This window comes from Manacus candei, unplaced genomic scaffold, assembly GCF_025592945.1.
Source record: "Manacus candei isolate 608988 ecotype Guabito, Panama unplaced genomic scaffold, ASM2559294v1 h1tg000035l, whole genome shotgun sequence".
In the NCBI taxonomy this organism is placed as follows: Eukaryota; Metazoa; Chordata; class Aves; order Passeriformes; family Pipridae; genus Manacus; species Manacus candei.
This window is the reverse complement of record NW_026138083.1, coordinates 4,001,562-4,015,190: the sequence shown is the minus strand read 5'-3', so window position 1 is coordinate 4,015,190 and position 13,629 is coordinate 4,001,562. Positions and strand designations below refer to the sequence as shown.

The 13,629-nt window shown below is 46.8% G+C and overlaps 1 protein-coding gene across 8 annotated transcripts in view; it reads right to left on the bottom strand.

Annotated features, from left to right (window-relative positions):
• The window catches only part of BMP2 (bone morphogenetic protein 2), a 217,232-nt gene that overhangs the window by 16,406 nt on the left and 187,197 nt on the right, over positions 1-13,629 (bottom strand). The window lies entirely within an intron of this gene.

The window sequence follows — 13,629 nt, the reverse complement described above, 5'->3', positions numbered from 1 at the left end:
AACTGTACCAGGGAGGAAATGTCAATATTTGGCAGGCAAGTGCAGCCACCCAAAGCACTGCTCTGGACACTTCCAACCACAGCTCCATCTTCCTCAGTCAGCTACTCCCCAAGGCTGTGGGAATGAACTTGGGAGTGGCATCACATGAGTGCCAGTCCTGTGCCAGAACACGGTGCTACACGTCGGTCTGGTCCATGGAGCCTTTGGGGAGCACACAGAGGAGTAGCTGCAAGGCCTGGGCCCTGATCAGATGATTCCTGACCTGGCACTGGGAACCAAAAGCCAAGCTCACAGCTCTCCTTGTTTTATTTTCCCTCTGCCACAGGAGACCACGGCTCCATTTCCTCGCTGTTCCGCTCCTTGCAAACATGAGCTGCAGTTCCACAAGACCAGGGCTGCTGAAACTCCTCCAAATTAAAAATAACTGACTCCTTCCCACCCCTCAAGGACTGAGCTGGTGCCTTCCAGGCATTCCTTAGAATCCTAAGCCTACAGGCATTGCCAAGGGGTCTGGTGTACAGGGCCACTCTCGAAACACCATCTTTTGCTACAGAAACTCAACCAATGAATAGTTCCCCAAACTTAGGAATGACAAATTCACACTGCTCTGCAGTAAACTCTGGATTACCTACAATAAAATGCAGATTTCCTCTGACACAGGCTCATAGGACCAACCCACAGATTTCAAACATGTCCAATGACCTCTCTTCTTTCTTTGAGATTAAAAAACCAAACCAAAACCAAAACAAAAAACCAAAGTAAAGGCAAACCACACTTTTTCTTCTCAAAAGAAGTCAGCACCCTAAGCAGTGCATGGAGAATGGAAAACTCACTGCCCTGGTTAGCGGGAATTGAGGCACAGGGAGGTTTAAGCCATGCTTTTCCAAGGATTAATGTCCTTTGGTTGTCCCTCTTATCCAGGCGAAAAGGAAGCTCTAAATGCAGTTGGCTGGCTGCTCCACCAAAGTTAAAGCCAATTTACTGTGCTGGGGAGTCTCAAATGTTTTTTTTTCCTCATAAATTACCTTCATTAGCTATGTAAATAGAACCCTAATGAGATACTAATTGGCTGTGAAGATTTCGATCTCAAATAACAAAAACAGTTGTGCAGTAACACACACATTTGTGTTTGCAGTGCGAGAGCACCACGGGCGTGGACCTGCAAACAACACCCCACTCCTGCCCTGGCTCCCGCTGTGCCCTGCACACACACGTCCTGGAGGTGAGCAGGGTTCGATCAATACGTTCTCCTCAAGGTCGTGTGGCTGCTCCTAAAGAATTTGTGAGGCTACACCCTCGGATGAGCTCATTTCCCCTGCCTCTCAGGCTTCAGGAAGCTTTCCTTGCAGTCAATTTTATTAGGAGAACTGAAGGAGAGCTAAGCACAGGGGGTTCATGCCTAAAGGACGATTTCACAGAATCACAGAATAATTTGGGTTGGAAGGGATCCTTAAGGGCCATCTGGTACAATCCCCCCGCAATGAGAAGGGACATTTTCAACTGGATCAGGTTGCTCAGAGCCCTGTCTAACATGATCTTGTATGTGTGCAGGGATGGGGCACCCACCACCTCTCTGGGTAACCTATGCCAATATTTCACACCCCATAAAAAGAATTTCTTCCTTATTACTAATCTAAATCTACCCTCTTTCAGTTTAAAACCGTTACCCCTTTCCTTATCATAATGGGCCCTGTTAAAAAGTCTGTCCCCATCTTCCTTTAAGTGTTGAAAGGCTGCAATAGGCTGAACAACTCCAACTCTCTCAGCCTGGAGAGAAGCCCCAAACCCTCTGATCACCTTTGTAGCCCTAAATTTTTCACTGGTACCAACACAAGCAGAATTAGCCCACGGACAGATGCCCAAGAGCAGCTGACATGGATGTCTATCTCACTAAAATGAAGTATCAATAACCCAACTCACACTCGATGAAAGAGCCAGTCTGAATTATTTACTGTATGTCATACTTCAGGTTTTAATTTCAATATATGGTGAGATGTGCAATAAATTATTCAGAAGTGTGACAAATTAAAATGCAGTTTCAAGTCCCCCTGCATTTTCTCCTCTTAGGTGAGCAGCCCAGTTTGCAATGATGGTTTGCTAATCTATTTTCGCAAAGGGTTTTTCAACTAGAGAGGCACAGAGGCACACAAATTTTCCATTGCAGCAAATCTTATCCAGCTTGAATCATTTAACAGCCCATCCTCCTTGAGATGTACTAATGAAATACAGCTTGGGCAAGGGGGTCAAATATACCTGCAGCAGGTTAGCTCGGGAGTCTGGGGTTTGTTTGCTCCAGCTTCTCCCAGGGGATGTGTAAGGGTAGGAGAGCTCTTGTCCTCCCACTTATACTATTGTTTTGTGTGTCAAACAGCTCCTCAGGAAGACATATTTTATTTTGCTTTCTAACTTTTTTTCCTCTCTTTATTCATGGTCAGGCTTTTTGCATTGGGATGTCAGGGAATAATGTTTCTTCTACTCTGAACAGTCATGGGTTCAATAAAGCGGTTGTTGTTTTGTCTCACAACTCATTTTTTGACCAGCCCTGCAAAGTTCTTCGTGCCCACTTGTCAAGATATTTTTCATCCTCTTTTTGGCAAACAGAGTAAGGAAACAGATGTCAATATTCCTCCTTGGGACCTCCTTGGAGACAGCTCTTTAGACATAAACTCAGGTGACAGTGATTCAAGTTTTGTTCCCGAATGGGTAACACCTCCTCAAAATTACAACCTTCTGAGCAACAGAACATGCAACATTCAGTCTTGTAAGAGTGATAAGTTTAAGATCCAATATTTCCTGACTCATCAGAGCTCACAATGGAAATCTTTGTACTCTCTGAGGGGAGACATTCCAAGTTTCTGTCCATGAAAGAGCCTAAGTTCTTTAAAAATCATGACATGTTTATGCAGAGTAGAACAATTTTAGGTCAATTTAGGACATTCCGTCCCTCTGAAATCTGCACTGCTGAACTTGTGTCCAGATGATAGGAAATCTATATGTTGTAACAAGAATGTTTTCCAAAACCCAACTACATTTAAAACAAAATCTTTGGAGCCTTTGACACACACCCAGTGCTTTGTACAATGGTCTGCAAACAAAACCTTGTTTGTGGTTTTGTTTATAACTCGTGGCTTGTCTGTTCCAAAATCCTGGGACTACCCCAGAGGTTTGGTGATGCAAACTGCTCCCTGTTGAAAGGCTCTCTGTGGAAACCAAGTTCCGTCAGACACAATGGGTCAAGGAACCTCAACAAAGTTTAATCTGAAATATCCTGCATCTGATTCACTTTTGCCCCATCAAAGGCAAAGCAAGGATTTGGAAAGAGCCCTGGCTGTGTTGCTGGAATACCTCGAAGCAGCAGATGATGTGTGTGACCCTGAAATGGGCACCCTCTGCCCTCTGCCCCAGCAGGGAAGCAGTGGAAGCTCCCTGTAGGTCCAAGGAACACTGGGATCAGCAGGGAGATCCCATCACCCAGCCCAGGGTGCAGCCACAAAAACACCAGTGGCAACACCAGTGAAAGGCTGTCCCACTGCTGTGCAGGGATGGAACCAGGAGCTAAAAGGGCAGGGGGGGGATCAGGAGTACAGGAACTTCTCCCTCAGAGGCAGAAAGGCTCCAAAGCCCAGCTCAGTGAAATTGCTGCAGAAGGCAAACTGAGCAGCTGCCACATCCAAGAGCTGCTGCTTTACCTGGAGTTAAAAAAAGGAAAGGAAAAATAGTTTCTTTAGATTTCTGGAGAATCAGAAACCCTGAATTTCTGTCAGCCTTAAGAGAACCCTCTACATAAATCTTTACATACAGATATGTGTCTGTATGGATGCCTTATCTGTGAGAACTCTCCAGCTGAAAAAGCTTGGCTGAAAGGTGCCCTATCCATTTTAACACTGGTCCCCCAGGTGAGATGACCAGAAATCAGTTTGTTTCTTCCTTAGCAACAGTAAGGCTGCAGCAAAGGGAATCCCGAGGTGGCTGGAATTCTATGTCAGGGAAACATCCCAGTTAGGTACTGAGCCTACAACAGGTTTCATTCATAACCGTGGGCAAATCATTCCTTGCACTGTGCCTCAGTTTCTACTCCTGAAATACTAAGTTAAAGAACTACCAGGCATTGCAGAACCCAATGTATATATCTGAGGATGTGCTGACGTGCCCTATTGCCTGAGCACTTGGTCAGAAAAAGTAACACACATTATTGATGTTACAATAATGCTCACAAATTACAGACAATCTGCAATTACACTAACTTAAAAACTGGTGTGGTTCACAACAGGAACTCTATTACAATCAGTTTCAGCTTAAATATTTGAGGTTTGGGGCATTTGGAATTAAAAATTAAAAGCTCAAACGTTACTTTTCACAAAAAAATAGTTGCAATGGCAGATTTTGCCAGAGTCAAGCCTGTGGTGCTGTGACATGGTTTGTCAGGCTTATCTCCCTGCTGCTGCTGGTGTTGCTTTGGAGCACAGTTCAGAACTGGAATCTGGTTCCTTGCTGTCCAGCAGTCATTCATTAGGGTACATACCTTTTTTTCCAGCCAAAGCTGGGATTGCAGCATGAACCAGTTGTGCTGGCTGTTATGTGCAAGAAACAGAGAAGCAGCATCAGCCTGAAGTTACTGCTCGGAGCTTAATTAATACCAGGGTTTTTCACCCTCGTATTAATACTTTCCTCTTGAATTGAATGGGACTTGACCTTGTCACAACAAGATCAGGGCAAGTCTGGGAAAACAATGTTATGACATCAAAGCCAAAACAAAGGAATGTCATCGCGTGTGTCAGAGGGGGATGTGATGGGCTCCTCTTACAGTAGCAAAATAATGTCACTGTGAATCCCAAACACCTTCTCAGCTACTAAGTCTCTCCCTGAAAAGGAAGAGCAACGGGAGAGCCTGGCAGGTGGCAATTTCTTTAAATACCAGGAGATGTGGGTGCTGGAATAAAGAGGCTCTACTGACTTTAATGGGGCTGGACAGATTCACATCTGTAGGAGATCTGGTCCACTGCAGCCAAACTGTGGAAAGGATGTATAAATTACCAAACCTCCTCACGGAAGGGCAAATAAATTCATCGCCAGCGTGCTCGGGCACTGCTCCCCGGCCCTCAGCGTGGAAATAAGGCCACATCACTTTCATTTGTGGCTAGGAGCTCTCAGTGCCTCGTGCCCCTCTGCAGCGTGAAAACCCCCACTTAGGGCTGGTTACTTTTCCGCCTGATGCTCGGCTGGAAGAGCCACACTGTGAAATCCCTGTTCCCGGCAGCTCCTGCCTCGCAGGGGGGGAGTTCCCCTGTGCCCCCTCCCCTCCAAGACTCAACAGTGCAGCCTTAGAGAGGGGATTTTCCAGCACAAACAGAGCGAAGCCAAACTCTTCTCCTGGCCTCTCCGTGCCCCAGCCCATATTTGCCCCACATATAATTACCTGTGGATTTCACCCAGAAGACAGAGGATTTCACTCATAGCCCCAAATAGGCAGCTCTGACGTAATGGCAGCCTGAGGAATATAGGTCAGGGAGGTGGCCTGGCCACTGGAAATGAAGCTCTGAAGCAGAATGAGCAACCTTGTTAGAGGGGAAGATAGTAATCAGCAGTGGTCCTTGGATCTAAACATTTCACCTCCAGCACTCTTGGAGCTACAGCCCTCATCTGTTTCACTTTCCTATTTTAAGTTCCTGACTCACATCCTAAATATTGACTTCTATTTTTCTATTAGCACTGGATTTTCAGCCTCCATATTGACTTTGACTGTACCTATGGTTGATACTAAGCCTCTCAGGTCAACAAACTTTTATAGCTGTTAGCTGCTCAAACCACATTGGGCAGGAACTGGCACTATAGAGCAGTAGCTAGAAGCAATATTATTGGGAATTATAAATTATTCCTCTGCCTGAACTTTTCCTCTTATTCACATAGCTACATTCATTTTTAAACATGTGGCAAATGAATCGCACAGCCAGGACAATTGGCACTCTGTGATTTTGGGAGCACCCGCCGCCACTGGCAGGGATGGATTCTCCCCTGGGAACAGTGGAGTAATGCCGAAGCCATGGCAGGGGTACAGCAGCAGAGTCTGGGCCAGCAATACCTCTGAGGACAGACACCAGAGGATCAGAAGCCCCAAATCCATCTTAGCTGCACACACGGACTCCTGATCACCTCCTTTGGCCAGCGTTTTAGCACCACATGTAACTGAGCTGTTGCAACCAAACATCAGAGGGACTCGGCCATCCATCATTTGCAAAACACTTCATGTATGTAAGAAACAATAACAACATTAAAAGAACATTATGGCAGCGACAAAGCCAAACCTAAAAAGTGAGGAAACGCAGCAATTAAGACTAACTTATGCCGCACAGTATAATATTTTTCTGCAGACCACATACTATTTTTTGGAACTGGACCCATGGAATAGAAGCAGGGACAGGGAAGGTCCAGCCAGCACGAGCTATGTCAAGTATTTTGCTGACACAGGACGAGTGTAGCATTTAGGTGTGAGAGGAACTGGACAAAGCTGCATCCCTTAAGAGATGCCCCTTTGGGCCCTGCTGCTCCCGGGGACTTGCCCAGCACGTGTCCCCGCACAAAGAGCCCACAGAAAAGGCTGGTTTCCTGCCATCCCCCCTCTGCCACTCAACCTCACACGCAGCCAAAATGTCACCCGGATTTATCTGAAATTCTAAGTCCATGCCATGTTCAGTTTAATGCTTTCTAAAAAGTTGTTATCACTGAGGAAATGATTCCTGGGATGATAAGCTATGAATGACTTATTCATGCAGTATTTTCAGTCCTTCATCAGTCTACTAGATCTTGTGCTTATGTTCCAGTCCTTCACATACTGATTAAATTTTCATGTGCTACCAGGCCTTTTTCGAGAAAAGACTGCCAAACTAATGCAATCTGGCCATTTAGTAAGCTGTTCCTTTCCTTTTTTTGTTTTTCTTACCCCATGCCTGGAGTACAAGCCTGTGGAAGGAAGGAAGGGTCTGTCAGAGAACTTGTATGATATTTGTGATTTATTATTAATTGCTGGCACAGCAGTCCCTGCAGGTCACAGGCCCCTGTGCCTGTGCTAGGCAACGCCTGGATGCTGTGCTGGGCAATGTATTGACTAGGAAGAGGGCTTTTCCCAGCCCTTTTAAGTAGGCAGAGGTAGTTTTCCCCTCCTATGTAATGGGAAGGGCAATAAAATGCTGGCTGATCAAGTGCAAGGGGGGAGCCAGGCTGCAACAGAAACTGGGCAAGTGTCTGGAGCTGATCCCTCCACAGCAAACCCAGGGAACATGCTTTTCCCTCGCCTAAAGTCTGCAGAACTGCAGTTTGCAAGGATTTACCACTTAATGGCAAAATTCTGGCCCACAATTACCCTGTGTCTCTCTGCCAAAGCACATAGATGAGTTGTAATCAGAGAGCGGTTTTTTTCCCATCCTCCCTCCAACTTTGCCATGAGGTGGAAGAAGCTGTGATGGGTTGCTGTGCCAGGAATGACACGTGCCTCCTCCCAAAAAGCTGCAGCTCAAATCCTGTTGCAGAGAAAGCACCAGGCTTGCAGCACGCAGCCCGTGGCCCTGTCAAAATCCTCGGGCATTTTCCACCCACACCCTATGGCAGGATCCAGGACAAGAAGTAGAGGCCATGGAAAGTGAGCAGAACATTAAATAAGTTGGTGTTTTTCAGATAAAGGCTTTTCCTCACCATCTCCTTGATACCCAGGTGCTTTGAGGTTCTTAGACTGATGTCAACTAGATGTAATGAGAAAGTAACATTTACTCTCTTCTCAATAATTCAGTTTTGTTTGCAATCCAAAAAATGGTGTCTTGAGTGGGATCATCACTTATTTTACCTCTTGTGGAAGGTCCAAACTCTTCTCCCAGTGCTGCTGTGAGAATATGCCAGAGTCAGAGGCAACACAGACCCTGTGAGCACAAATGCCCTCAGGGAAGGGTCCAGCACCAGTGCTCAGAGTGAGAACCTGACTCTGACTCCCTGTACAACTGCAGCCAAGGCTCTGGGTACTTGATACTTTGATTTCTCATCTGTACAACAAAGAAAAGATAACCCTGCCTTCAGCAGAGCACTCTGGCTGCACTGGGTTTTGGAAGGGACTCTGATGCTCAACATGCAGAATGACCCTCAGACACCTAAACCCGATCCTTCTGATGGAAACATTTATAGCCCTGTGGTTCCTAATTCCAGCTATATGTTACCACAGCAGCAAGATGGAGCAAGGTAAGCCTGTTGTCTCCCCCAGCTCTCCCCCAGCTGATCAGCTGGCATTTTGGCTGTGCTAACCAGCACACCTGCTGCCCTGCTGCCCCCCTGTCCTGCAAGCAATGCAATTATCAGGCATTTGCAAAAAAAGACACACACACACACACAAAAAGCAGTGCTTGGTGAACTACCTGCTGCCATCAGGGCCCCAAGGGGCCCAGCCCAGCTCTGCTGTGTGCTCTGAACAGCTTGTCCTTACCCCATCACTCCACACATGGGACACTATCCCCTCATTGCCCTCACCCAGGGCCTGACCTCAATTATTAACTGCGTTTAGCAAGGACATTATTAAACCTGACTCTCTGCTCCCAGATGAGCTATCAAGTGTCTCTCTTTAACCCAGCAGGAACCTTTTTCTCACCCCATGCCCTTCTTATTACCCTTTAATGTGCCCTGAAGCCTCTGGAGCAACACCATCCATCCCAGATAATATCATTTCTAGAAGGAGAGGGGGGAAAAAAGAAAAAAAAAAGGAAAAGTCCATTCCTGAAGATTTTTTCCTAACTGGCTCCAAAACATCTTTCCATTTCCTTTCTATTTTAATCATCCATCTCTAATAACAAATTCTAAAACCCAACAGGTCTATCCAGTCACAGAAAACTGCTCAGCTGTGGATTAAAGCACGTTACAGTTTTTAGCAGGACACTGGTTCTTTATACCTGTGAAAACTGATCGCAGCTGTCTATTATGATTAAAAAGCAAGAAGATATTAATAACTAACTACTAATTAGCTTGCATTTTAGTCACGGCTTTCATGCCAAACAAAACCAGGAGTGCCACTGAAACATAATATAAAATGTCAGCAAATGTCTCCACTTTTGTGCTTGGCAAATGCAATGTGCTGATGACACCAGGGCACGGAAGGGCATTGGGCAACACTCCATGCTCCTCTTGGGCTCTGGCACAGGAATGCTCCAGGCTGTGGCTGGGGCATAACCCTGGTGTAAGGCAGAGCAGTCCTAAGGCAGCTTTGCTTCTGGAGCCCAGTGGAGGCTGTTCCTGCAGCTGAACCGAGACCTCAGCAGCCTCCAACACGGTTTCCTACTGCCTTGCTCCTCTGGTAGACAGCGGGATGTGTCAGGGTTCATCTCACCTCTGTGCCACCCTCAAAGCCCACAGGTGTGTGGTTAACTGGGCTAACTGGGAACCTCAGCTGGTCACAGCTATCAGCAGATCCCAGCATCTCCCAGCCGCTGCAGCCTTTGTGCAATGTCTCCAGCACAGCCTGCCAGGCAGCAGTGCAGCTCTCCCACCTCCCAGTGCCCAGTGCCACACACCACACACTGTGCCAGCAGCTGCAGTGCCCCATGGCCTCACCTGCCACACCTCATGCCAGTGCTGCCTGCCTTGCTCCATCCACCCAGCCAGGCAGCCTCACACCACCTCGTGCGAGAAAACCCCCTCTGGGGCTGCACTTCTGAGCACAACCACCCCACTTTTCATTTCCAGTGCTGTCCTCTGCTCCACGTCCATACAGTGCCTGGCATCCCGAGGCCCTCATCTCCTCCAGAGCCCCTAGGGGCTGCTAGATTGCAAAAAATACACACCAAAGAACAGCTGGAGAGCACGCAAGCATTCCTCAAACCTATCCTTTGGCTTATGGCAAGCAGCTGAAAAATGCAGCAGCCTTCAAGTAAAACTCTATGACTGAATATTGCAAGCACCACGAAGGTTTTATGGATGAGAATGGTCCCTCCCCTCAAAATATTTGTTTTCAATACCCACAAAGTAGTATAATGTCATTTAGTGAGGAAAATTCTGGCAGTGGATGCACAGCCTGGCAGAGCTACAAGTCCTGTAGGTGTTATGATACACACACAACATGTTTTACAAATAGAAAGTGGTTTCCAGAGTTCTTTAATATATTCTAATTTCTCCCACCTCTGCCCAAAAAAGCTGCAGTTATGAAAATACTGTTGCATACTGAAATATTGAAGTCGAAATCTGAAGAGAGTTGTTTTTTTTTTTAAAAGCTCTCTTTTCAGCTATTCCTTCTTCTCTCTTCTTTTTTTTTTTTAAGTCAGGTATGTTTTTAGCAACTTAAACAGGTTGGGTTACCCACAAGAAGTAGTAATTTTTCCACCTAGCAGATTGAGGTATTCATACTCTCTTCAAACATTTCTAAATTTATTCTCCAGTATTATTCAAATAGAAATATTTGCATGTACACCCTGAATCGGATAAAACCCTTTTAGTACCAACCCGTGGGTAGAAACCACACAAATGAAGAAGATTAACAAAATGCACCTTCTTTGAATCCAAAGAGCCTTTGGAAGAAACCCTTCAAAAAAATCCATCTTGTCTCAATTGGTTATTAATGTTATTTCTACATTTTGCAGGTTTGCTCCAGAGCAAACCCAGTACCTGTACAACATGCAGTGAGATAAACCCCTCACCTGAAGGACTTGCTGGCCAGCAGCCACATGGGTGAGCAGTTATTAGCCTAATTTACAGGTGGGACACCAAAGGAAGGAGAGAGCAAGTGAACTTCTCAAGGCCACCCGAGACACCTGTGGCAGTTTTCTTGCACACAGGTCAGCACAGCTCTGGGTTAGTGCTTCAGGCAGCACTCACTGCACAGGGCACATCCACGTGGGAGATACGTCAGGAGTATGGTCTGGGACCATGGATGAATGGGCAGATGTCTAGTGGTGACAAAAAAGTGTCCTCGTGGTTTCATTGGTATTTTCTTAATCCCAATGAAGATGTTTCTAGTTTGTCTCGGATGATAACCTCTGGGAAATGCACTGCTCTCAATTCACTCACTTGGGATGGGGGATTAGCAACCAGGCAGTGAGTTCCACTATAGGGAGAAGGGTGAGGTGGAGGAAAGCCGCAGCCTGCGATCGGGTTTGGCAGGCTGTGCTGCCCGAGGAACGGGAGAACTTCAGGGAGCTGGACCTGGAAACTACTGGGGTTTCTCAGGTTTCGTGACCTATTTATTCCCACACCCTGCTGTGTTCAGTCCACTACATCTGTTCTACAAAGAAGAGCAGGCTTTCCAATTGCAAGCACGGAACATCTCCCAGACATCTTTTAATTGCTACACATGAGGCAACCATGAGGCTCCGTGTAGGTTGTGATGAGGGAGCAGCTCTTACGCTGCTGAAGAGGGGATGAGATGATGCTGAGAACAGGGCTAGAGCAGTGTGGTACCTGTGCATCAGCTGCAGATCACGACCACAAGGTCTGTCTGTAGCCTGAGGGCAAACACTGAGAGAATAAGTTGGTGCAAATTGCATGAATTACCTAAATAATGCTTGTCAGAAAATTACATCCCCGCTGTGCCACCCGTTAGTCTGCAAGTAGCTCCCGAGACAGCAGAGGAACTAACACTGAAGGAAAACATTACTCAGCAAAAGGTGGGGCTGAATGATTGTGCCTGTAGCATTTCTCACCTGTTTGCAAACAGACTCCCACCTTTACAACTCTATTTATTGGGCCAGATCCTCTGAGGTGAACTCAACAGTGCTGATTTAGGCTGGCTCTGAATCCCTGATTTACAAGCACAGGTACTGCGGCCTGTAGTCCATCTCCAGTTGTTTTCTAAATTCCATAGCATGGCCTGCGGAATTTCCACCTCCTGCTGCTGCACAGGCGCCCCAAGGTCATGAACGGTGAGCCCAGCTTTGCAGAACCCATCAAGCCATTTGTGAAAGGCTTTTTAACCTGGCTCTTCCCCTTCAAAATCTGACCTGGGAGACACAACTCTGTCCATCAGTCCAGTCTCCAGTGGAGGTGAGTCCCAGCCCAGCAGACCATGTGGTTGAGTCCTGAGGGACTTAAGCATGTGCTTAAGTTCTCTGCTGGATCAGTGCCTTTGCAACCAGTCCGACTGCTTTGTTAGCAGTGCTGAGCACCAGGGCTGAGCTCCAACAGGAAATAGCAGCTTCCCTTTGAAGTCCTGCCACTGATGTTCACGTAGGTGGGACTTCAAAGAAGAGCCACCGCTTCCCCTCCCAGTATCGGAGGCCCCAGTGTTGGAGAAGCAGTACTGCTGGTTTTAATTGCATTAAGGGATGCTTTAGGGCGGACGATTCAGCCCTTCTCAGAAAAAGGACAACTTGAAAAGGTTCCCACCTGCTGGTAAGAGACCCAAGGAAAGGTGAACTGACACCCCAAAATACTCTTTGAAACAAAGGTTTGTGGAAAGAAATCTCATTCCTTTCTGTTTTCCATAGTGCCACTGGAAACTACCTTGTGTATCTTGTGAGCATCTGGTTTACTCTGGAGCTGTACTCCTGGCCATCGTAAGGGCCCCTCGCCAACGGGGATGTGGATGAGGAATGACCAACCTCAGCTCCCATTACAGAGATCACTGGAAAAACTGACTTCAACAACAGCCACACTGAGCCAACATGAAGAAACACCCCCACAGGCAACCTGCATGGCTGATTCTGCTGCTGACTGACAGTGCAATCACACACAGCAGCTCCTGTAATTTCTCTGTATCTCTTTTCCTTCAGGGAAAACAAAACAGAGAAGTCCACATCCTAAACAGTGTCAATAATCTCAACTGATATCAAAACATGGCTCCACCTTTTCTCTTCCTAGTCTTGCAGATTGCCAGGATCCATCTCTTCTCAGTCACCCAGAAGCAAGACCCAGTCAGATGGGAGAGAAGACCCCAAGGACCCCTGAATGCACTAGAGAAGCAGCCAGCCTGCTCAGGGACGACAGAAACACTGCAGGGTTTACGGGGATTTGTGAAGCTCTTCCATGTTCATATTGCTTGTTTTCCTCTTCCCTGAATTCCCTCCATGTACCCAGATTCCACACATTTCTACATTCAAAAGCCAGCTGCCCAAGCAGGCATGGATTTTGAAGGAAGGTGAGCAGTTCTGTAATTATTCCAGGACTGAGTCCTTTGTGACCTCACTACACAGAGTTCAGCTGAATTCTGCTGTTCTTGTCACTGACTTCCCATAAGCTGGCCTGGCCATCCCAGCTGGCCACTCCATGGTTTGTACCTCCACACACAACACTGGCACACTGCCTGCAGAACAAACCCGAGTCAGCAGGAAAGCAGAGTGTGCCAGTGGGGATTAATAAGAGCAGGAATTCTAACCCCAGTAAAACCAGCTAAGCAAAGATGTGCCCCAAAAATGCAGAGAGCTCTTGCTGCCAGACCCTGAGGGGTTGAGAGCAGCAGCAGTGCAGTGTGACAAGACTGGACTTGACCACTCACATGATTCCAGCCCAAACCCTGATGTCTGATCTGGTGTGGAGAATGACCAAAAAGCTGAACTGAAACAATTTCTAGCTCAGGAATTAAAAATGAGTATGGAAAGTCCTTCATGTGTCTCTCAGTGGCCATGGCTTTGCTCAACCAGCTCAACAGCAGAACAACTTGCACAGAAATGCTTG